Source organism: Xylocopa sonorina, chromosome 12 (genome assembly GCF_050948175.1).
Source record: "Xylocopa sonorina isolate GNS202 chromosome 12, iyXylSono1_principal, whole genome shotgun sequence".
NCBI classification, from domain to species: domain Eukaryota; kingdom Metazoa; phylum Arthropoda; class Insecta; order Hymenoptera; family Apidae; genus Xylocopa; species Xylocopa sonorina.
Window position 1 is genome coordinate 3,136,932 of NC_135204.1, and position 23,279 is coordinate 3,160,210.

General features: G+C 33.1%; 1 protein-coding gene across 2 annotated transcripts in view; it reads left to right on the forward strand.

The window, feature by feature from the left end:
- The window catches only part of LOC143429657 (transmembrane and immunoglobulin domain-containing protein 1), a 353,770-nt gene that overhangs the window by 171,383 nt on the left and 159,108 nt on the right, over positions 1 to 23,279 (forward strand). The window lies entirely within an intron of this gene.

Genomic DNA, 23,279 nt, shown 5'->3' on the forward strand with positions numbered 1-23,279 from the left:
TACTTTCGAATCTTTTGTTTCACTTTTGCACTGTTCAAGTCCAGGCGCTTTTTTGGTTTGTTGTGACATGCTAATCGCAACGAAGTGGTGCTAGTTGATACATAGCTATCCTAGAGGAAATATTATGGTCTTTCTTTTTCACTTATGTACTTATATATATATTATTACACATATATGTATTATGTAAACACATTGTTCTGAACTTAACATGTTAGAGTTCTATGAACGAAAGTAGCGCGTAAGCAGAAATGTACGATGGGAAATTTTAACTAACTGTCGCGGCACCAGCCTGGCCTCGCGATATGGTTGGTTTCGAACCGTCCGCAAAGGCTTAATTCCAAATATCTTGAGTATGACCTGCTTACGCATACGAAACTCGAACAAAACTGGGACGTGCTATTATCTTCAAAATGGTTAGAAATACTATATGTCGTTCCAGCCACATATAGTAGTGGCACACATTGTTTTAAGAACAAAAGAAGATTGTGAATTTCTGTTTAGTGAATTTCTATTTAACCATAGCATTGTTGATAATTCATAATAGTCACAAAATCGTATTTTCGGACAAAACCGTACAGAATAAAACCAGGCACCCGATTTTGAATAAACTGTGCATGTTATGCACTACTATGCGCTACTTTAAATGTTATAAATATGAAACTTAATTACAGAGTGACAGAACGAAAGTATGAGATGCCTAAATTTACATTAGAGGATCAAGTAAACAAAATAATTCCTGGAGATGTATAAATCATTTATCAGAAAAGTCTAATTTCTGTCTACTGATTGGGAACAATAAAATTAGATAAATTTTGTTTTATAAAACCTAAGATTATCTAACATAAAAACGGATCATATCTTAAGTCGCTATTTTCCAGTATTTATTTCTCTAATAAGAAAATTAGTACTCTAATAAGTAAATGAGAAATTGTGTCTGTCCAATCGTGGAAATGCAAAAATATTAAAGTCGTCTTATAAACTGTGTATCCATGCGCTAGATAATTCATTTATCCAATGGAAAATAAAATCTGATTCCATGTATGCATCTTGTTGAGAATGTGCAGTGTAATGCACCATTTTTCACATTGTTTTGATATTTTATAACATTGAATTTCATCTAATAACGAAATCAATGAAACACCATTTGCTACTGAGCAGGAAACGTCGAGAACTTGAAATACTAATTTAATTTCCGACGTGGTCCTAGTTGCAAAGTTTAAAATAGCAAAAGTTAAATTAATAAAGCTTAAAAATAGCAGATACGTCGCCTGTATCATAAATTTAGGATAATCTTGTGCCCAGAACAGACGTGTAAATTGAATTTATCAGATTAGGGAATACCGGTTCCATAGTAATTTAGATTTCCGGGAGAAATAAATAATCCATCGATATTTTTAAAAAACAATTAATCTGTAGCGATTGTTTGAGGAATTTTAGCAATTGATTTATATTTTCATCCGCGCTACTGATAAATAAAGTACAAAAGTTAGTTGATTGAATTCTGGATATTTAACAGTAAATCCGATATGCGTATCCATTCACATTTGTTTTAAAGTTTTTATATCATGCACACTTTTTATTTGCAACAGAGATCGCAGAAATTTCGCCACAATAAAAATATTAATGTTTTTAGTTTAATAATCGTGTGTAATAATTGGATTTCGAAAACTATGGAAAGAAACCATTAATGTAGTTTTTACAAAGTTTGCAATATCTATAAATATTTGACATGTTTAACAATAATATTTCGAAGAGCCATAAAAAAAGACCATTAATACAGATTTGCAATCTTGCGAATACTGCAAAGTTCGCAATGTCCCTATGCATTCGCCAAAATTGCGCTTCTAATCATTGTACTGTACGTTCCTATTTTTTAATTAAAAAAATAGACACCAATTATTTTTAAACTTTTACAAATTTTTACCATAACGGACACGAAAACCAATTTGAAAGTGTCTTCGACCAAAACCTATAAAATACCAACATTACCACCAATAGAATCTCAACAGGTAATCGTTAATCATTCATCCGATAGACCGATAAAATTGAAAGGTATTTGATGGTTATCCCAATTTAAGGATTAAAATTGGAATTTTATTGCTAATCATTAATTACACTTTTGCCTATATAACTCAGATTCGCTTATATAATTTGTCTACACTATTGATCCATTAAAAGATAGTTGAGATGGAATCGAAAATAATTAAACAATTTGTGCTTAAGAACGTACAGCTATACTGTCTGCTCTTCGTCTTCCGTCTGCGCCCTAAAATTATTGGGCGCACCTAGACGAATTCCTTTTTTAATGATAGAGCACCTTCCCATGCACGTTCTAGTTCATGCTTTATGACGCTGCGACTTCCTGGTACGGAGTAATGGACCTTCATATATCCCGACCCAGCCGGGTTAAATTACTAGCTGAATATACTATGTAGTCAGAGTACAAGAATTAGATATAAACTCTCTCAGACAGCAGAAGTTTAAAAAGTATTAGCTTAATTTAAGTTAACTAAAATAGAGGAAATCTTTCTCGTTCACCTCTTTCCCCTAATTTAGAGAAATTTTAATAAAATGCATCTCGCAGAAAAGTATGAAATTAAATCATTAAAGGAGTAATTAACTATTGCATATTAACCAGTTAACTGCGTTCGACGTGTATACGCGTCAAACCGACACTTTATTTTTGTGCAATTTACGAGTATAATTATTGGTTCTTTATCGAATTGTTTTATATAAAATTATAATTCTTCCTCGTTTTGTTTTACATTTTTCGTTTTGTGAAATTTACAACTGCAATTTCAGCCCTGCGTTCGACGGTCATTATTTGATTTTAATTACGCGCCCCAAACTGGTCAGCGTAAAAAACAAACTGATCAAAGTATACGACGCTGTGTTTTAAAAAATGCATTGCACGAAGCAGAAGTATTAAATAGTATGATAAGAGTAGTGGAAAATCAAGTCTAAAAGAAGAGTATCTAAAATCAAATATGTTGACCAATTTGGCTCGTTCGCTGCGCGGAACTAGCGTTTTGCTTGCCAGAACATGCAGATAGAAAATTTTAATCTCTGATTACTCTTGCAACAACGTATGTAGACGGTACTCGCGCGTTTGTTTCCTCGCAGTCGTTCTTTCGCACCGTGTACCGCGACCATGACAGATTAATAAGGGAGATACCCCCAGATCCGCGCGTATTCATATCTCCCGCGTCTTCGCTCCATAGTAATGGCGTGCAGTAGTGGGAATATCGCTTGGCTCCTGGGAGCCATCTTTGAGCTCATCACTGACTTATAGTACGTACATATTGGCTATTGTTACGGTTGCGTTCGCAAAATTAGCCGGACTCTATTGTCGCGACAACGCAGTTAAACAGGTTGGGAGTTTCGATCGGTAAATCCATGGTGCTCTCGACACTGCGCAATCCCCACGAATGAATATTTTAATCTTCCCGTTTTCCCAATTTGCTATTGTCGCGGTTCGTTCACCTGCCGCCTTTCATTCGCCATCGTTATCGACTTCCACTCGATACGTACCTCTTGTTGATCCGTCAAGAAGCGATTTTATTTCAGGAAGGCGAGATTACGCGCGGATGCAGGGAATACATTTTTGTCACGTTCATAATTAACGTGTTTCGGTCTAATTTCTCGTGGAATTGCGCAGTTCCACGGGAATTTGCATTTTAATCGTTAATATCCTGTTATCGCGCATTCGCGCGCCGACAAGCAGTTCCGCCGGAATTTGTTCAGGGCGAGATTTTAAGCGGATCGCGTTAGATGGTTCATTGAGTTCCTGTAATGGGTTTTCGTACGGTGGAAAACGTCATTCCCCGCGGCTCGCCATGGGACGTGCCACCCGGGCGCGTAAAAATAATCCGGCAATCCTATAGTTCGATTTATAATGACGACGTGCGCGGTACAACGCCGCCGCGCGAAACTAGTTTGCGGAAGTTGACGCGTTTAATTTCTGACAATAACTGCGCCCGACGAAAGTTGTTACGAGAGCAAACGAGGATGCGCTACTTTCTATGAGGCGTGATTGGAATATTAAGTGCTCGCGCGGGGTACGCGAGGTTGAATTTCAGAAGAGAACAGGCGGAGCTTGCCAATACAGAGCCAGCTGAATTCGGATCGACAGTTTAGTAGGCTAGAACTAGCTGGAGAACGCGAATATCTAATTACTTTCGCGAAACTGAAGACATTTCGAAAGCGTACGTCATTTGCAGATAATAAATACCGAGTGAACTTAAACAATTTCATCTATTATATATTTCTTTTATATTTTTACATTTCATACTGTCTTAAGGTGCATCTAAAGTCATACTTTCAAACTTTTCTTAGTCTTAGCTTTACTTTCGTAATTTGCTAGTCATCAGCTTTTATTGTTACTGATATGGATACTTTTTATTTTCGAACTCTCTTCTGAAGTCTTTTATGCGCGAAAGAGGGATGAATTTATATGAAAAGAAAATTATAAGGCGTAGTTCATGTCGCGTGGTGAATAAGGAAGAGACCAAAGATGAAGGCAGCTAAAAAGGAAGCGCTAAGGAAAACGCATATATTTTTATAGAATTTTTATAAAATTTTATAGAATTATTCTGAAATTATATTATAGTTTCTTCATCCTAATTACTTTAGTAAACATTTATTATTGACAAAACAAGGATTGTCGATTTACCGATACTCAGGAAAAACTGACTCAACATTTCAAATAATTCGCATAATTTGTTGATTAAATGATGGCAGAATAATTTCATTATCTTTCACGTGTTAAATAAACGAAATATTAATAATTCTGTTTTATAGGTACATAGAAGTTCGCACCAAATAACGCTACAATGTTTCAGTATTAATAATGAGTCACCACTGTATAATATTGTTTCGCAGTATATAGACGTGCTTTTAACTAAATTGACCGCATATTTTCAGGACAAGGATCCTCCGTATTAACTCTATCTGTCGTGTTAATTGTTCCACACTCCACACAGTTTTCCTCGAAATAGCCTCATGTACTCTTAAACACTGTCGATTGGTTCGGGTTTGTTGGCTGAAACAAGCAATCTAATGCATTAACCTCACGTTCCGCTTCCATTTTGTGCAGAAACCCGCGTTGATATCGTTACGCTCTCGCAAGAATCTATTTTAATCTCTTCTAGCAAAATTATTTCCCTGTCGATGGCAAAAGAACGTTTTTTACCAATTATTCGCTGCGTAATTAAGTTAGCTGTGACGATGCATAAGAGATCTTTATTACAGAATTGCTATGAAATATCATTGTTGCACCTGCATGCAACTTTATAGTCCATTGGTACATTCAAATATTTCACAAATCCGTAACTGACAATTTAACTATGCAAATTGTTTTCTATCAAATTTCGTTCCTCACAAATATTCCACGAAATCCCTTCTTTAATTATGATTCCCTTCGAAAAGTTAACACCTCGTTATCATATACGCATAACAAGATACATAAGTGCACATCACAAATTCACGATTCGAACTGACCATATTCAGACAAACCTACAATGCAGTAACAGTAAAATTCTATACCAAGCTTATTGCACAACAGAATGCAAAATATTCCGCGATTTATCGTTAAAAATTAAACTTTACCGCAAACAAATTGCGACGGAGTAACTAACGTAATTAAAAGAAACAGACTAGCTGTTTCTGCTGAACACTACGGAACGGGGAAAAAAGACAAGACAATAACGGTTAACAGAAGGGAAGAAAAGAAGCGCGCGTAACTTCTCTTCTGTACACCCGCTCGATTGTTACGTCCATCGCACGTAACGCTCGGCAAACACAATTAGTCTACGTTAAAGGTATTGATCTGTTGACCCAGCAGTTACCAGCAGGAGCCGACTGAACGTAGATTATGTCGATCGGCGAAATCACTGGTTGATCACCTAACCTGTTCGGCTCGTACGTGTTGACTGCCACCGCGCGACTTTCTGCACAATCACAGCGCAGCCTGGATTACGCGGTTCGCTGCCGTTCACCGCATTTGAATCGAATAATCCAACACATTCGGCAAACACGAATCGGAATAATGCTTCATTACGCGAGTAAACGGAAGTAACGTTTCACGTTCGCAAACAGCGAGGATCTTACGGGCTGCTTTACAGCGCTAAGCTCTTTGTATGAAAGTTCAGGGAACTTGAATATCGTTGAACCTACGCGCGGAAGTGTTCGACGATTCTAACTACGAGATGTCGAGGATGGTTGTACGAGTCGAAGTAAGGCGAAAATTAAGCGCAAGCAAGTTGCGTCTCAGCCTTCGTCCTTTAAATTCCAAACGTTTAGGGGCAACTTGCGATACCTTGTAAACTTCGTTACATGGACCAATAAGGTAAATCTACTTACAATGCTTTTTAACAGACAAGTGGATACAGTATTGGCGCTTTAAATTCACTTTTTTACCCTTTTGCAAATTAAATTGTGAATTTTCTTGGAAACGAACCACTTTTTTAAGCACCCTCCAACGTTTATTTCTTACACAAGTGCTACTAAAAACATTCTGTAACATTTGATATCTTGAATTTGATTTTGTAATACTTCATGAAGTATTTCTGTGTCCGTTCTTTATTTCGATAAATTTTTTCTGCAGAATTTTCGAATTGAAGAAATTAATGACTTCCTCCAATATCAAATATCTTGTACCTCATTATGAAACATGTATATGTATGATATTGTATATGACCTAAAAAATAGATATGGATGTATGTCAATATTTTTTGTAATTAATGTTCTTAGAGATATTTCAACATTTTTTCATTAAAACAGTTCTTTTTCTGTTTGAAGAATTTGCGCCTGGTTTCACTCGTCCTCTCGTTCCTTGGAAGGTTATACAAATCTGCTCAGCCAAGAAATTAAATTTATTCTTTTTAATGAGGTTCCCGTAAAATTAAAAATTTTTTAAACTCGTGATATAAATTTAAAGAATCTATATTATAAATTTATAAATAAATTAATGCTTTATAATTAAAAAATTGGAAAAATTAAAACGTATCAATAATTGAAGCGGAAATTTAAGTGAAACGTACAAAGTAAAATACACATATGATGTTTGAAATATAAAATATTATTTTTGCTTAAATTACATTTGTCTCAATTGAGTTTACTTAAAGTGTGAAATTTCCATCTAATTATACTATATTACTATGATTTTTGTTTTATAAAAGAAATATATATCGTATAATAATTTAAATAAGTTTACACAGTAATTTATCCGATTTGAAAGAAAACCCTAATTGCGAACTGTAAGAAAGTTGTCGACTTTTATTTCTATCGGAAACTTAACTATCCATATGTGTTACTTATTATGCAAACGTCGACTTATTCATATTAATACAAGCTATAATGAAGCGACACGCGAGAAACTTAAGTCGATCGTGGTAAGAATTATTAATCTTGCTATTTGCTTTTTAATGATTGCGGTCGTCGTGTGCATATGCATACTTTCCACGAACTCTTAGTTGAACTGCCACCATTTTGCGTTTTCGTTATGCATTAAAATGCGTGTAATGCAAATGATACATAGAATGCAGATAGCATTTAACTAGATCCCAACCTACAATCCCTTGTGTAACTAATTCTTGCGTATTGAAGAATGTTATTAATGCGTTTTACGATTAATTATACTGTTACATTGATCAAATAATAAAAGTGAACGACTCGATATGTCGCGTCATTTTTGGCGCCAAAACTAAACGCAAATTAAAAAGTTACGTCACGCTCGAAATTTGCGTTTTTAGTTATAAGCATTTAAAAATCGGTTGCAATACAACTTCTATAGACTCGTCGATGTAGGATAGGTCAGGAAATAATCTGCTGTGCCACCACTAAGTACAACGACGCACAGTCAGCAGCTTACTTTAAACAGTTATGGTACGGATTTCTGATATTGGCGTTGCAAGCAATTCAGTTACACTTTGCAGGAAGTATTACAGCAAGTGTCGAATCTAACTTTCTCTACGAAGTTTATTTAAAATCAATAGCCTATTAAAGGTCAGACTCATATGAAATTTTCCTTCTATCACTCTGCACGAACCTGATCGCATAAGTATTATAATTCACGTGCATTCGTATATGAAAAGGATACACAACAATGTTCCATGTTTAGAGCAGATGTATGCAAAAAATTCCACACGTATCGCTTAATGTCCGTAGAAAGATCTCCGCGACGAATGGAAATGTCAAAAAACTGCCATCAGATTTGTACCAATGCCACTGCCATTTGGATTCTTTCCACGTTTGAAGTATGTGGCGCTCCAGAATGATATGGCGATGTCAGGGTAATGGTATATCTCGCGTAATGTCGTACGATAAAATTTTTATCAGCGAGTCTGCAGAGGAGTTTGTCCAAGGCGAGGATTCCGAATGGGGCTGGGAATATTCCTCCCCGTGGGCAACTTCCGGCAACTTGGACCCCGATTGCAGCTTACCTAGTGCTGGTTATTGCGATCCTTCTTCGTAATACATTTATTTCGTGACTCAACTGTTAAATATATAGTCGTTCGTGCACTGTTCATTTCCTTCGCGTAATCCTTTATCTTCATTCATTGGGTGACAATTTGTTGTGTGGTTCACTTCTTTGATACGCATCTCGAAACGACTGGATTTTATGCAATGTCTGTGGAAGACTTTGTCGAATTGTTATTCCCTTTGTAAAAAGACTTTAGTGGTTTTTGGCTTGCATGCGTGAAATCATTGCTAAACGCGGTTTGAAGGTATAGAACCAGATATTTTTCTTATTCTTCATTTCTTTGAATTTTTGTGATGGCCACGGATGTGAAGGTTTCGTTCATTAGGGCAGTTGCGCAGTCGCTGTGCTGTGAGGGAATTTTGGATGTGCCGCGATTTTCTCGAGAATAATTACATTTTTTAACCACCACGTTAGTTAAAAATTTCACATAAGCAAAATGTATATTACATAAATTATTTCATTTATTGGAACTTTTTAAACGTGTCTGTCAGTTTGTACCAAATTTATTTACAATGCTATACTTCACTCTTATCAGAATCTAATCAATTTTATCGTACAGCATAGATATTTTAGTAAAGATACACAACCTGAATGCATGGAAACATTATTAACCATTTGTGAATAGCAAACTTCCTAAACTAAAAGTTAACTCATTAATAAATACAGCCCAATTAATATTTGATGAATTTCTGCAAGCATTATGTTATTTCCACTAATGGTCAGAGGTACAGAAACGTAAATTAAATTTTAATCCGATTTCCTTTCGTCATTTCACCATCCCTGATGAATGACAACGTTCCCACCAATTACATTAATCATCAATGCATCGAGTTGCATCATTACACTATCAAAGTTATCACATATTCCGTCAGTGGCATTAGTATGATTATTAATTATCATTATTAACATCCGTTACCTCATATTGACGTAGTTAAGCGTAAAATAGTCCTCATCGGAGCTTTCAATTTGTTTGATTAATGCACTCGACCATCTCTATGGTCTGGCTCCAAAGATTGTTTATTGTACTACAACAAAATTAGGATGTATTTCGAACAAATATACGAATAAAAAGAACAGACTAGATTAGATATTTAATTCAAAAACACCAATAATAATATAAAGTTACTCGCTACCAAGATGGCGGCGCGACAGAAGGCAAGATTCTTATTCTTTATTTAAACTCTATATAAAAATTATTAAGTACATGTTTGCAGAAGTGACTTAACGTGTAAAAAAGTTGAAAATACGAGAAATATTTAAATATCTTATTTTCGAATACGCGTACAGTTAGCTGAAGCAGAGGCAGGCTTAAGCTTATATTAACCTAATCCAACCTAACCACATTACCGAAATGAGCCGTGATGAGACCATTCTAGTAGTGTACGTGACAGGTCCGTATACTATACTCGAACTATGTAATTTAGAACGCTTATTGGGTCAGATATCGACTGTCACGGTTTAATATTTTTCAAGAAAAATATATTTTGTGTTTCCTTTAAGGTGAAATTTCTCCTTTATAAATTTATCTATTTTTGAAATATAAAAGATGTTGTTACATTATGCAACTAGCAGTATAATAGTGGTGTAATAAACAATTATGAAACTTCCTATTTATCGTATTACAAATTTGTGAAGGTCGAAATTAATGCCACAAGTTTCGCATTATCTCACGAAAACATTTATGTGACCACCAAGCGTTCATATTAAACTAGTGGTATTTAACGCAAATAATACAAAATTTATTGTTAACAATCAAAATGTTGTGCTGACATTTATTATTAATAATTTCTAGTAGTAATTCATAGAAAAGGTTGCCGGACCAACTAATAAAAATTATTAAATGAAGATTGCTGGATCATTTAATAAAAATTATGGTGCAAGGGCTCTTCTATCAGAAACGAAGTCTGAATGAATACGCCAATCATGTTTTAAAGTCGCGTCATTGCTTTAAATGTTCAAGAGTTTATTGGAAGTGGCCTGGAATGGTTATCGTACAATTGTGATTTCTTTTTGTTAGGTTTTCTAAAGGATACAAAATATAGAAATGCATCCAAAGCAATGTCCACATTTGAACTAGAAAATGGCACATCAGATGAGACATCTAAACAGTCAAAACGTATTAAAAGAACTTAATTTTAGTACGTGAATGTAATTTACTTACTGTTGATGGAAACACTTCAAAAATATTTTCCACTAAATTTCAAAGTTTCTTTTAGTAAATAAATAAGATTTCAAAGTTTAATATAGTAGAAGTTCGTTTACTCACGCCTCGTTTATATGAACTAGTTTATGTTTAGCGTTAGTTATATGAGCTTCTAAGGGAGTTGGTGAGGTTGGCAAGTGAACCTATCCGAACAATTTTGTCCTCCGACATGTTCGCATAAACGAAGTTTTACTGTAGCATGTTTTCCTTACCAAATTACCAGGTTATTTCTGACATCTATTCTGTTTCACCCTTTATCTTCCATTTTTATAACAAATATAGTACTTCGTTATATTTGACTTCTAAATGTAAAAATTATCAACGTAATTTTGTGATATGGTACTTAAATACTGTTGTCTCTAATATATGAAGTATAACTATGCTGACGACTTTTAGGAAATTGTGATGGTCAAAGAAAAAAGAAAGTTAAACACTTTTTGACCAGATACAAATCACACTATAGTAAGTTTTTAAAAAGAAAATTTCGATAAAATATCTGGGTCATCTTCATATTTTTAAACAACATAATTTTGATAACAGCTACAATATGTACAAAAAGAAAGAAATCAAAAATACTGTGTCATTTAAAAATACTAAGGTGACTTTGATAATTTGTTGAAAAGTGAATTTTCTAGATATTTTTTATAAAATACCTTATAACCGATCAATAATTAATTAAATGAGAAATAATACATATCGTATGTATTACATTTCAACAAAATGTAGCTAATTCCATGAAATGCGTTGCTTTTTTTCTGCACAAATACCTTGACAAAGGGACTGCTATATAGAGGTAGCAAAGTGGCCTATACAGGCGAATGTTGCTCATGCCTGAGTCAACTAATTTTCATCGATATCCACGCTGAACATACTCAGTGTACATAGTCAAATTATATGACAACACACAGATGACCGTATAGGCCTGTGTTGATCTTGTAAGCTTAAGTATCGTTCAGATTACGTAAGTTGCTTCAATGATATCATTTGAAATTACTCTTCGCAGATACGAATTTTTTAATACTTTTTATATTTGGCCTGAAATATCTTTTAAAATTTCAGGTACAATACATTTATATCGAGAATTTTCTGACTGTTTCGTAACTTAAAATACAATTTAGACAGTAGAAACTGTGTTCTACTATAAGAAGTGGAAGGAAAATCGATTCCATTTTCAGTGCCAAACCGCAAACTAAGACTGTTTGGTGTCAAATAGTTTTGAACAAGCTATCATTGGAATTAATTGAAGCAGAATCAATATTTTGATTTATTGCAATTGAAATTATATCTTATTTATCGTAATTGGAATTTTCAATCTCTTTTCAACTGCTTACATATATGCTATATAAATATTAGATGGTTTTTTCAAGACCCTGTATAAGTATCACAACTGCCTTTTATGTACCTTATGATACATCCAGTAAGTATTCGATTGCCAAGAAATGTACTCCACAAATACAGAGATTATCGCCCATTATTTAATCATAATCTAAAAATCGATAACGAATAACCCGTAATCTTCACTTTAAATCTTCACACATTATAAATATTGATCCAAATCGTTTCGTCTCGCAATAATCAAAGACAAATGTCTTAATTCAGCTGTTGTAAATTACGCGATAAAAATTTTATATTTATGACAAACTGCAAAGTATGCTTTATTTTATAAGCACATCGTTTAACTTCATTTAATAGGTATTTTATGTCGCAATTATTTTAAAAAAGCGTTAAATAGTGCTCCATTTTTGTTCGCACTTTATTGTGCATTATTCTGTACGCGGTTGAATGATGAAAAAATGCGTACGATGCATATAACTGATTATCTAGCTGAGAGTACTCAAATTACCAGACGTCTGCTTAACGATCGATCAGTTAATTGAAATTTCGCCATGCACCATTTCACCGCACAGTCTGCCGCTATTTACCCGCACGCCACAAAGAGACAACGGTAACGAGGAAACGCGTTCGCTGCCCGTAAAAGTACGATTGTATTAAATCGCACCGCCGACGGGACATCCATGAGCGAGCCAGTGCGATTTAAAGTAATTAGAAGGTGATTACACGATATGAAAAGTTTCTCATTTTTTTGGAAAATTGCAAATTTTTCATTCGCGTTCACACTTTCGTTTTTAGATAGCAAAATGTTAGAGTTATTGGTTAATTGTTTTTTTTTTTTTAAACGTCGATCGTTGGTCGCCATCGTTGTTGAAAAAGGTTGGAACGTTTACGATCAAAAATTCTGTTTGATTTCTAATAAAAGTTTATCGTTTACAGCGTAGCGTAGAATTTTTTGACATCTCAATTATTTAGTTTTAAAACGCTTTTCTCTTTCCAAATTGCTTAATCGTTCGACAAATGGAATATAATATACTCTTATTTAAAAATAGAAATAAATTTTTCAGGCCTTTTACCAATGTCAGTCAGAATTCGATCTTTTAGAAGAAAAGCTATCAAACATAATAATTCCATCGCTTTGTAAGAATTATAAATTTTATAAAAACTAAAATTATACTCTTTCTAAAATATAATTAATTAATAAAAAACTTTTCTTTTTAATGAATCACGAATTTGGGTAATTTAAATTTTGTAAACAAAAAATTTCTACTTTCGACGATACTGCTATTTAATTGAAATTCATTTCTTATTAATATAGCGACAAAAATTGTACAAAAATTATATACTAAAAAGAAATTTGTGCCATTCATGAAATTATAATACCATTTTTAAAGAGACAACTAAATTTCCATAAATTGTTTCTTCCGTATTATAATTTTGTGGTAAGTAAGTATAATACGATGAAAAAAAATTTAGCTTTGAATTTCAGTTCAAATAATACGAATTATAAAATTACATATTTTTTATTCTTCGCAATGTATATTTCATAACATCTAGTTATAAAATAACGAAAAGAATACTTACTGTAATTAATCATAATTATTGTGCATTACTGCTATTCATAATCTATAATCTACAAATATAATTAATTGAAACATGCGTATGTATGCATGTGTATACATATAATTAACTTATAATGAACTTATGACAATATATCCAAGAAACATCTACATACATTTATGTTACTTGGACATGAATGTTTCAGGATTCCACGAAATTATTTGGAACATCCATCTTGATAAAAAAAAAAATAGTTTATCCTACTTTAATATAACACGTAAAATGTCACTTTAATCTAGCACTTAGCGTGGCTTTCATTTTAACACGCGTACTGCTATTAATCATAAAACCTAAACACACGCATTATCGTCCAAACGTCCCATTAACACGAGCTAATGATTATCCAAAGTGACATTTACAATTCTTTCGCACCCTTCGGATACCTTCACCATATCTTGTACGCGTTGTTAGCGGCGTTCTGCTAACCCTGTAACACGCTTATGTTCCCTTCACACGCGTTTCTGCCTTCAAAATGGCTACGATCTCTTACCTTTTCTCGGGCAAAGGCGCGTCCTCTGTCGTTCCTCTGTCGCATTTTACTCGCTTAATGTCCCGGCAACCAAAGATGCATTACTTTCCTACGTAGCCGTTTCTCGCGTTCAACTCTAAACACTTTCCGCGAAAAAGTTTGGTCGTAATCGACGAGGCTGGAACGATATTAAGTTAGGTCGTTAAGGTTACTTAGAATCGCATTCCGGGGAGAAGGTACCGGGGATCGATAATACGAAGCTTTTTGGCTCCTGATGAGCGTAAACTTTTCCTAACGACTGCCATTGACCTGAATTAGTTTTAATGATGTATTGGATAAATAATTTTTTACGAAAAACATAATATGTGCAACCCTCTTACAACACGGTAGGTAGGTTCTTATAAAATACCCTGTTACGCGCAACGGTTTTATATGAGACCCAGAGCTGATACAAAAAGGGAGTTACATTTTGGAAACTCATTAAAAACAATATTTTTTTTAATTCTGTATAAGCAACTTAATTTTTATTAAAAATATAAAGCATCTATATATAATAAAGTATGTCTTATGAAAAGATATAATGTTATTATATAATAACTTTATTATCTTTGAGATAGCAAGTCTCAACGCGAATGGCGGGCAATGTGTGCATCACGCTTTCTGTTATGACATCAGTTAACTCCATTATAGTTCATTATACTTGAATTAGTCATTATTTTTGTGTAATATAGTTTTTAAATGTGTTAAACTAGAATGTCGTCATTTAGAGAAACCAGTAAATTAAATAGAGAGTGTGAACGCCAACAACGGTCTTATCGATAAATATATTTAAGTCAAAGAATAACCAAGCCGTTTTGGAATCTTAGATAAAACAGTATAAATTGGGAACATTAGGAAATAACGAAGACAATGAAAATAGGTACGCGAGCTATTTGACGATAGATTTTGTTAAGTTAGGTTTGGCTACGTCAGATTGCTAAATGTAGGATTGGCAAGAAAATATCTTTGCGATTTTGAAAGACTCTTATCAATGTTACGATTTTTTCCTTTTGACATTTAATAATGGTCAAATTTAAATTTGGTTACAAACAAGTTGTACGTAATTTTGTTTCTAGCTGTCACTTTATTCTTTGTATATAAAAAGTGAGTTTCATTTCACACTACAAGACCAAAAATACCTTCTTGCCAATCCAATAGATAAAGATTGATCAATTTTATACCAAACCGCAAAAGACGCAGGGAAAAAGTAGGAAGGATAATTCGTAAAAATAAATGCAATATTGTGGTCATTTTCACAGGTGTCACAAATGTATGTTCTTTTATGTACTAAATTATGTAGGAGGCCATTAGCATTGCGATATATGATCATACTTAATTACTTTTTATATCAGTAGAAAAAGGAATAGAGAATACTTATTACATAATGAGAATAGTGTAATCGTACGTGGAATAAGTATAGAATTAATTTAAATAAATAATACAGAATACGAGTATTCCTTTTTCTGTAGCATTTTCTGTAACATTATAATTTCTTTCATATTTCAGTTTAATTAGTGGATTTTGCAAAACGTAGATGATAATGTTTTTCCGTTTAATCGATACAAACATTGTTATTTTTACGGTTCTATACGTAACACTGTACTTATCAAAAACTATATCTTTTTTAATATCGTTAAATCAAAATAATTAGGAAAAGATCAAGAGATCGCTTTCTATCATCAGGATATTAGTAAAGAGCTGTTTATTCGACAAAAAATGATGATATAAGGTAACATTAAAAAATATTCGATCATAAAAAACACATTCAAGGGTATTCTTGTACATAATATTTGAAATATAAAATAAATTAATAATAAAGATATGAGGATAATTTCATTATGCTAAAAAATCGTCGATTTTATTGAAATTGTATTATACAGTAGTTCTCAAAATATATTTGGCACACCTTTTTTTATTTACTACTTTAAACACCAATAGGATAAAAATAATTCTATCAATATTATTAAACCTAAATTATCATAAATAAACATATTTAATTTAATAAATTGTAAATAGTTAAATACAGAGGTATTCTGTAAATGCTCGTATTTTGTACCTGTTGAATGCTTAAACAGTTTCGAGAAAGTCCGTATATTTACATATAATTGATTCCTTTTCCTTGCCCGAACGAATCAATTGCATTTCAACACCTGTACTGCAGTCATAATAAACTAGAGCTGCGAGCAAGCACGAGAAATCGCGGAGAGGATGTTTTCCACAGAAATATAGCTGTCCATTAGTCGTTGGTACACGAAGAAGTCCAACGCGGAGCCAGGAAGCGGCAATGACTGTTGAATCCGACTACGAACCTGATGCTAAATCAGGGTGTCTCCGAGGACGGAGTCACGCGCGCACGAACCTCCAGTGAAATCAACGCGCTGCAGGGAGGTGTAACTTCGTGAAAAAATCTGCCGTAAAGTCGGAGAATCGTTACAGGAGAACTTCACGGACGGACACGTGCTCGGGACGTTGCTAAGGGGTTCAAGAAAAATATACGGGCAAACCTAATCTGAAATCAAGGAACTGTTAGACGTGGACCAACTTGGCGTGGAATCAGATCTTTCTCAACAACATTTCTCGCTGGCTCGAGTATATTTCTTTAATAAAATGAGGTTACGTAACGGAGTGCTAAATATTTATGAAATATTAAATTATGGCTGCAAATGATGAAAGTATTTTTGCCATGTGTGATGAAATTCCAGCTAGCAGGTTGGAGTGTGATGTAACATCTGGGGTGACATTCCACGGCGAAGGGTTAATTTTCCTGTACGTACTTGATGGGATCTCAAGATTCACTATATTGGATCGAGTCTATTGAGGATGTTGGAATTCGCGATTGAACCTGCTGCACGGAATGTTACTAAGGTTTCGAAGCTCTAAATTAAATAATTGGTACTATTGCTGAATTATATGGCTGAATTATATGCTGGCTCTTTGAATCGATGTAATAGATGAACACTGAATAGCTATCTTCTGTCATATGTCTTGTCACGATGAAGGAATATATAAAAGCTTTATAATAATATTATATAAATTAGTATTAACTAATATGTTGATCGGTGATAATGCAGTTACAATGCAAGTACTTAAGCAGAGTTAAAAGTGGCGAATAGACATTTGTACGAACTCAAGGATTCTAACTAATTCTAAAAGTAACTTTACGCCAATTTCTTGGAATTAAGGAGTTCGTGTTTGGCTGCACAATCTTAGAAACCGAAAATTAGAGTTTATATTTCAAAGAAATTGATGTAACTGCGTTATTAAGTATGCACATAAGACAAATGTTACTACAGTTACTTCTAGAGGAAATACAAATCTGCAATTTTTTAAATGAAAACCAAATTACTGAAAACAAGTATCACAAAATTATTAGAATATTAGAAACTGACATCACTAAGGAAATTAATATACCATTATACAATTATTTAATTTAACAAAATTTGAGTTGTTCTTACTACGCCGGAGTATTACACAAATGAACTCAATGTCTTAAAATAACAAAAAATGTTTATCAATTATTGCACATATTAATTAAAAAATATAGGAAGTGATTTTCTAAGATATTCGCTCAAAAGCAAACCTCGATGATATCGAAATCCAAGTGGGACAGTTAAACCATAACACGTTCAATAAGCAATATAGTCCAATACGATACAATAAATCTTCGCTACATTTCATCATTCATAGTACGATCGTCAATTTTGAGTAGCAATTTTTCAAATTAACGAAAGGACTCCCAACGTGTTTTTCCAAATTTTCTACAAATTCTTCTGCATTCGATAGCCATGGATATGTCATAAACTGCTTGTGTTCAAAATCAGGAATATATTAAAGGAATGCATGTACTATAATGATGTCTATGTGAAGAAGAAGAGAGAGAAATAATAAGAAAGAAGAACATTTCATTTTGACCCTGTAAGTGGACTCGTCAGTAAGGCTACCAAAATGGCGGAGCAGTGGCTTAAACGCGCACGATGACAGAAACGGAACAAAATTTTATTTATGTGCTGTGTATATTTTACTTAACTAGAAGTAGAGGCGGAACCGAGTATTTATAGAATATCGTAATGAAGAAAATTGCAAATTGTAATGTTGTACACCTATACAGTAATGAGTTTCGGAGGACCGCCACAATATGTAATAATTCTGGGTCTAAAAATTCTAATCCGAAAGAAAGCTGCAACCTTGTCGCTAAAAAGCTCAAGTTCTCAAGCTATGTGTATGTATGCGAGGATCGCCACAATATGTAATAATTCTGGGTCTAAGAATTCTAATTCGAAAGAAAACTGCAACCTTGTCGCTAAAGAGCTCAAATTTTCCAGCTATATGTATAGTTCAGATATTAGTCGACCCTCACCAAGAACAGATAAGCCAAGAGCGCATAAAAGACTGGTTAGCGACAGAAAAAATGCTGTTGATCGAAAAACGAAGGTTCACAAATATCCAATTAACGCAATTCTTAACTTTGATCATGACAGACTTTCGGCTATGAAATCACACTTGATCAAAATCAATAGTCAAATCTACAAGTAGAGAATACTGTCTGTTCATTCGACTATGCTACAGACTTTCTTTTTATCGCGATAAAGTATAAATTACCGCAATATGTCAGGAATCTTATATAGACTGTATAATAGACTGTCCAATAACAGAACTTACAAATAGCATGAAATACTATAATTGCCAAGCTACGAGGATTGCATCACCAGAAAACACCTCGAACAGAAACTATTCCCTCAACTTGGATACAAGACGTTGCAAGAACAGCCAAATTCAGTTACCAACACCGCAAAAGCTGCCATTCACTTCGATAACCAGGCCAATTCCATATTACACGCGCAAGTGGTTGCCGGTGACTTCCACTCATAGGTAAATACGCTACCAACCAGCAATTTCGCTAACTATACAACGCATTGTTGACATGAAAGTTTCACAGACAGATTAAACTACTCAGACAATAAGTATAAGAAATTAGTACGACTAATCTCAAAAGCCGCCCTCAAAATGCATGCCTGACAAAGTTTTCGCTGGATTGTTGTTTTATAATCGCAGTATGAAAGGATAATGGGTTACCACGATATATACGAAAAGTAAAAGTATTTCTCGTCGTTTACACGATATTAACGTAATATTAATTTCTGAAACTCATTTAACAGATAAGCAGACCATCAAAATTCCAGTTTGTACAATATACGACCTATTTTAGATAAACCAGAGATTTTAACTTTCTATAGTTTCAAGCTGCTATAACAATAGTAGAAACAAATAATAACACAATTCTGTAATACTGTAGCTGTTTATAACCCATCGAAATTCACGCTAACTGAATACCAGTATCTACACATGAATTGGTTTCATCCTCTCAGTCGCCCATTCATGGCAGACGCTAACTATAACGCAAAAACAAACACTATGGCTCAGACGTTACAAGTACCAGAGGTAGGAGTTCTAAACAGACGTTGCATCAGCTTTCCTTTGATGTCTTTTCGAGAATCGAGTCTATTTACTAGTTCCAAGCACGTGGAAAAACAGCCAGCCCTTTTGGTTTTGCCACTTCCAAGAGTGTCGATGAAAATGCTAGCTAAACTTAAGCTTCGAGTATTTAAAAAAAAAATTATTGCTCGATAACTCTTGCCTACACATTATTATAAAATGCACACAGAACTATTAGCTTCTCGCACAAGCTATTCTCATCGTACAACAGTAAAACAGCTGGGATTTATTCACTTGAAACTTCAAAGTAAACAGAATCTGCAATCGATGACCTACATAAATTTATCCGAAGCAATCTCTCAAAGGCTACTCCATCAACCACTGCAATCGACCATATAGAAACACGTGCTAATTTCGTAATGTAGGTAACAAGGAAGAAGAAAGCTCAAAAGAATATAGAAAACTGTTTTAAGAACAAGAATAGAAGAAGAATACAAGAGAGAGCTTAAAAGAAAATAGAAAACTATTTGTTTTTCTCTGAAGATACTGACCACTTGTTGTGAAAAATAACAGAAAATAGGAAACAGACAGTGATCAGAAAGGAAAATGGGAAATGGACGAAATCTAATTTAAATAAAGCAACTGCGTTCGAAAAGTATCAGCAGAGGACTTTCCAACTGTAGAATGTAACAAACGAAATTGACAGCTTTAGTATCAATCATAACTAGCATTCACGTCAAAGAATATTAAGTTTTAATCAGATCAATGATAAAACCATCAAACAACTTCCTGTAAAAGCTGTTGACCATTATTTTTAACTCGATGCTGAGAACAAAATGTTTTCCAATTCAATGGAAAATAGTTTATATGATAGTATTGCAAAAAACAAGGAGAGATATATATTTATCTGTTCCATATAGATCAATTTCAGTATTTCCAATCATGCAAAAAATTTTAAAAGGCCTAGTAACTAAAAGTTTGATTGTCAATCTGAAGATGTACATACGTATGTAAAGTAGTTAATAATGTTATTACGTGTTCTGAAAACAGATTGTAGAGAAAGCGTTTAACAACATTTGGTACAAAAGATTGTTATTAAAAATAACTAATCTTTTAATATTACATAGTTATTGCAATAAACTATAACTCTGTTGTAGAAAATCTCAATCAAATCACAGGATAAATATTCCAAATAGTATACTTGGTTAATTTCTACATTGCAGACTATTTTGGTAGCAAAATACTGACTAAAAGTTAATTTAAATACTGACTGAAAATAGATTTAAGTACTGACCACTTAATTTGTTGCCCAATAAGATCCACTATAGGGCACTATAGTGGAAGCATAATGTTACAAGAGAAAAATAATTAAATATCTTTATTTAGATATTTTAAAAAGCAATTTACGACGAACTTCCTACAAATTGCGAATTAGAATTAAATTTTGTATTTTCGATTTGTATAGGACAATGATCTGAAGCGTATAACCTATACATCACGTCAATAGATTACGTACAATACATCCTATAGGTGATTAATACCTCCGCAATTACCAGATTTCGACCGTATTGAACACGGTTGATGCGAACTCGAAAAACGAACAAGAGAACAACATTTTAAATGAGAAAAACATGTCACAGAGGGATTAATGGGAAAATAGAATAAAATTTCGTCAGAATTAAATTCTGATTGAAATATAATATGTTTTATGCCAAATTGATTGCAGATTATCGTCATGTAACGAATAATCATGAAAAATATTGACTAGAATATTAATGTTGATAAATTGTAATAAATCAAATCTTACCATTTTATGAATTTATTATTTTTGTAAATTACAGAATGCTGCAGTTAAATCTCATCTTTTTCAAATTCTTCTACGCGAATGTTTTTAAATTGTTCACAAGTAAAATGGAACTGATTATTATACAAAATTTAGAAAAAATGTTAATATACTGTTTACTAACATATACAAGAAGTTTTCTATTTATTATTAGTAATATTCATAAATAATGTATGAACGTGTATGTGTTGATATAATTAGTTATGATTTAGTTTAAGTCAATTAAATTACATTTCTTACTATTATTATATTGTTATTTACACAAATACTCTAGCATAATAATTTAGCATAATTAAGTTAAAAAAATTTTAATTCCTGTTTAATTATTCGAATTAATTAGTGTGCGTTCTTATTTGTAGCTTAACGTTTATATGTGTAAAAGTAATTCACGTGCGGTATTATTGTCGTATACGACTGTAATATATGTATATTTGTATGCAAATACTTAGATTTTATGTCCAGCAACACAAAATGGCAGCTTACTTCCTATAAGCTGGTAGAACGGAGGACGTAAATTAACATACAAAAACACATTAAAACTCAATTTATAGCGTTTTCAACTAGCTATAATTAATGCTTTTTTTAATTTGTAAGTCTACCATATAAATAGCTTTCTTTAAACATTTGTGCATTCAGATTTTCCACGAAGAAGTATATGTATTTTAATACTTCCGAATGAAAGACTCATAATGGAAGATTAAAACGGAAAAATAAGGAAATCCAAGAAAGAAAAGTCGTAGAATACGATGAAAGCGTTTCAAAGGACATAAATTTTTGTTCTTCAAGTGAAGAGAGTCAAATTGTTAAGAAAGCAACCGTTTTGCAATAGTACAGCCGCTCGAATTAACTCCGGAACTTTTAAGGAAGTTCAGGCGCAAGCTTAAAGTTGGTCAATTAGTGACGAAGTATGATTTTAACTTGATTTCATTGGAGTTGCGCGTTAACGCGTGGCTAAATTATCGCAAGGCTGAAGTGATACAAGCCTGCGCCTACCTGTCTCCACCCTTTAAACTTACGTAACGTAATTACGCTGTCCCTCTTCCTAAATGAGACGGTATTTCGTTAATAGCGACTGCTTTTCAGTCGGAACGTGGATTCCTCGAAAGCAGCGATGATATTAAAAGACAAGTGACGGGGGAATTAATGATTTCAAGAACTACATATAGAGTGGCGCGAGTTGAACATTCTCTCCGTGTTTCACATAACGCGATCAAAGTATCTTTTTTCAAACTTTTTATTACACTATTAAAAGTAGTATATTATATTATGTGATAGTGTTATATAACATAAGCAGTTAAATGAGTATTGCGAATTCGAAGTTTCTAAATTTAAATCAGTTTAATTCTTTTTTTTTAATTAATTTTCAAATATTTTGATGATAGCATTAAGTTTTGACGGGAAATTCTAGATATTCATGTAAGTATTTATAATTTTTATATATTTCAGTGGAATATTCTACGTTTATTAAAATCTCTTACGTGTTAGTGATTTGAAGCAATAAGTTAACTTGAAAATAATAATTAAGTTTTGCTAATAGTAATAGTATAATTTTGCTTTTGTTTTTAAACCAAATAAATCTTTTAAAACATTTAATTGATACATAAAATACAGTTTCTGAAAACCCAATTAATATTGCACATTTTATATAAAGTACGAGCATTCGAATATATACTATTAATTTAATTACAAATAATAGAATACGGACTAAAAGTATAAAATTTGTTATGTTTTGAAAATCTTCTGCTCTAAACGCAACAAATATACATATACATGAGATACAATAATCAGATGATTGAAACAAATTGCATAAATGAGATGGAAACACAGTTTCCTGTTTCCTTCAAAATACGATTGCTTT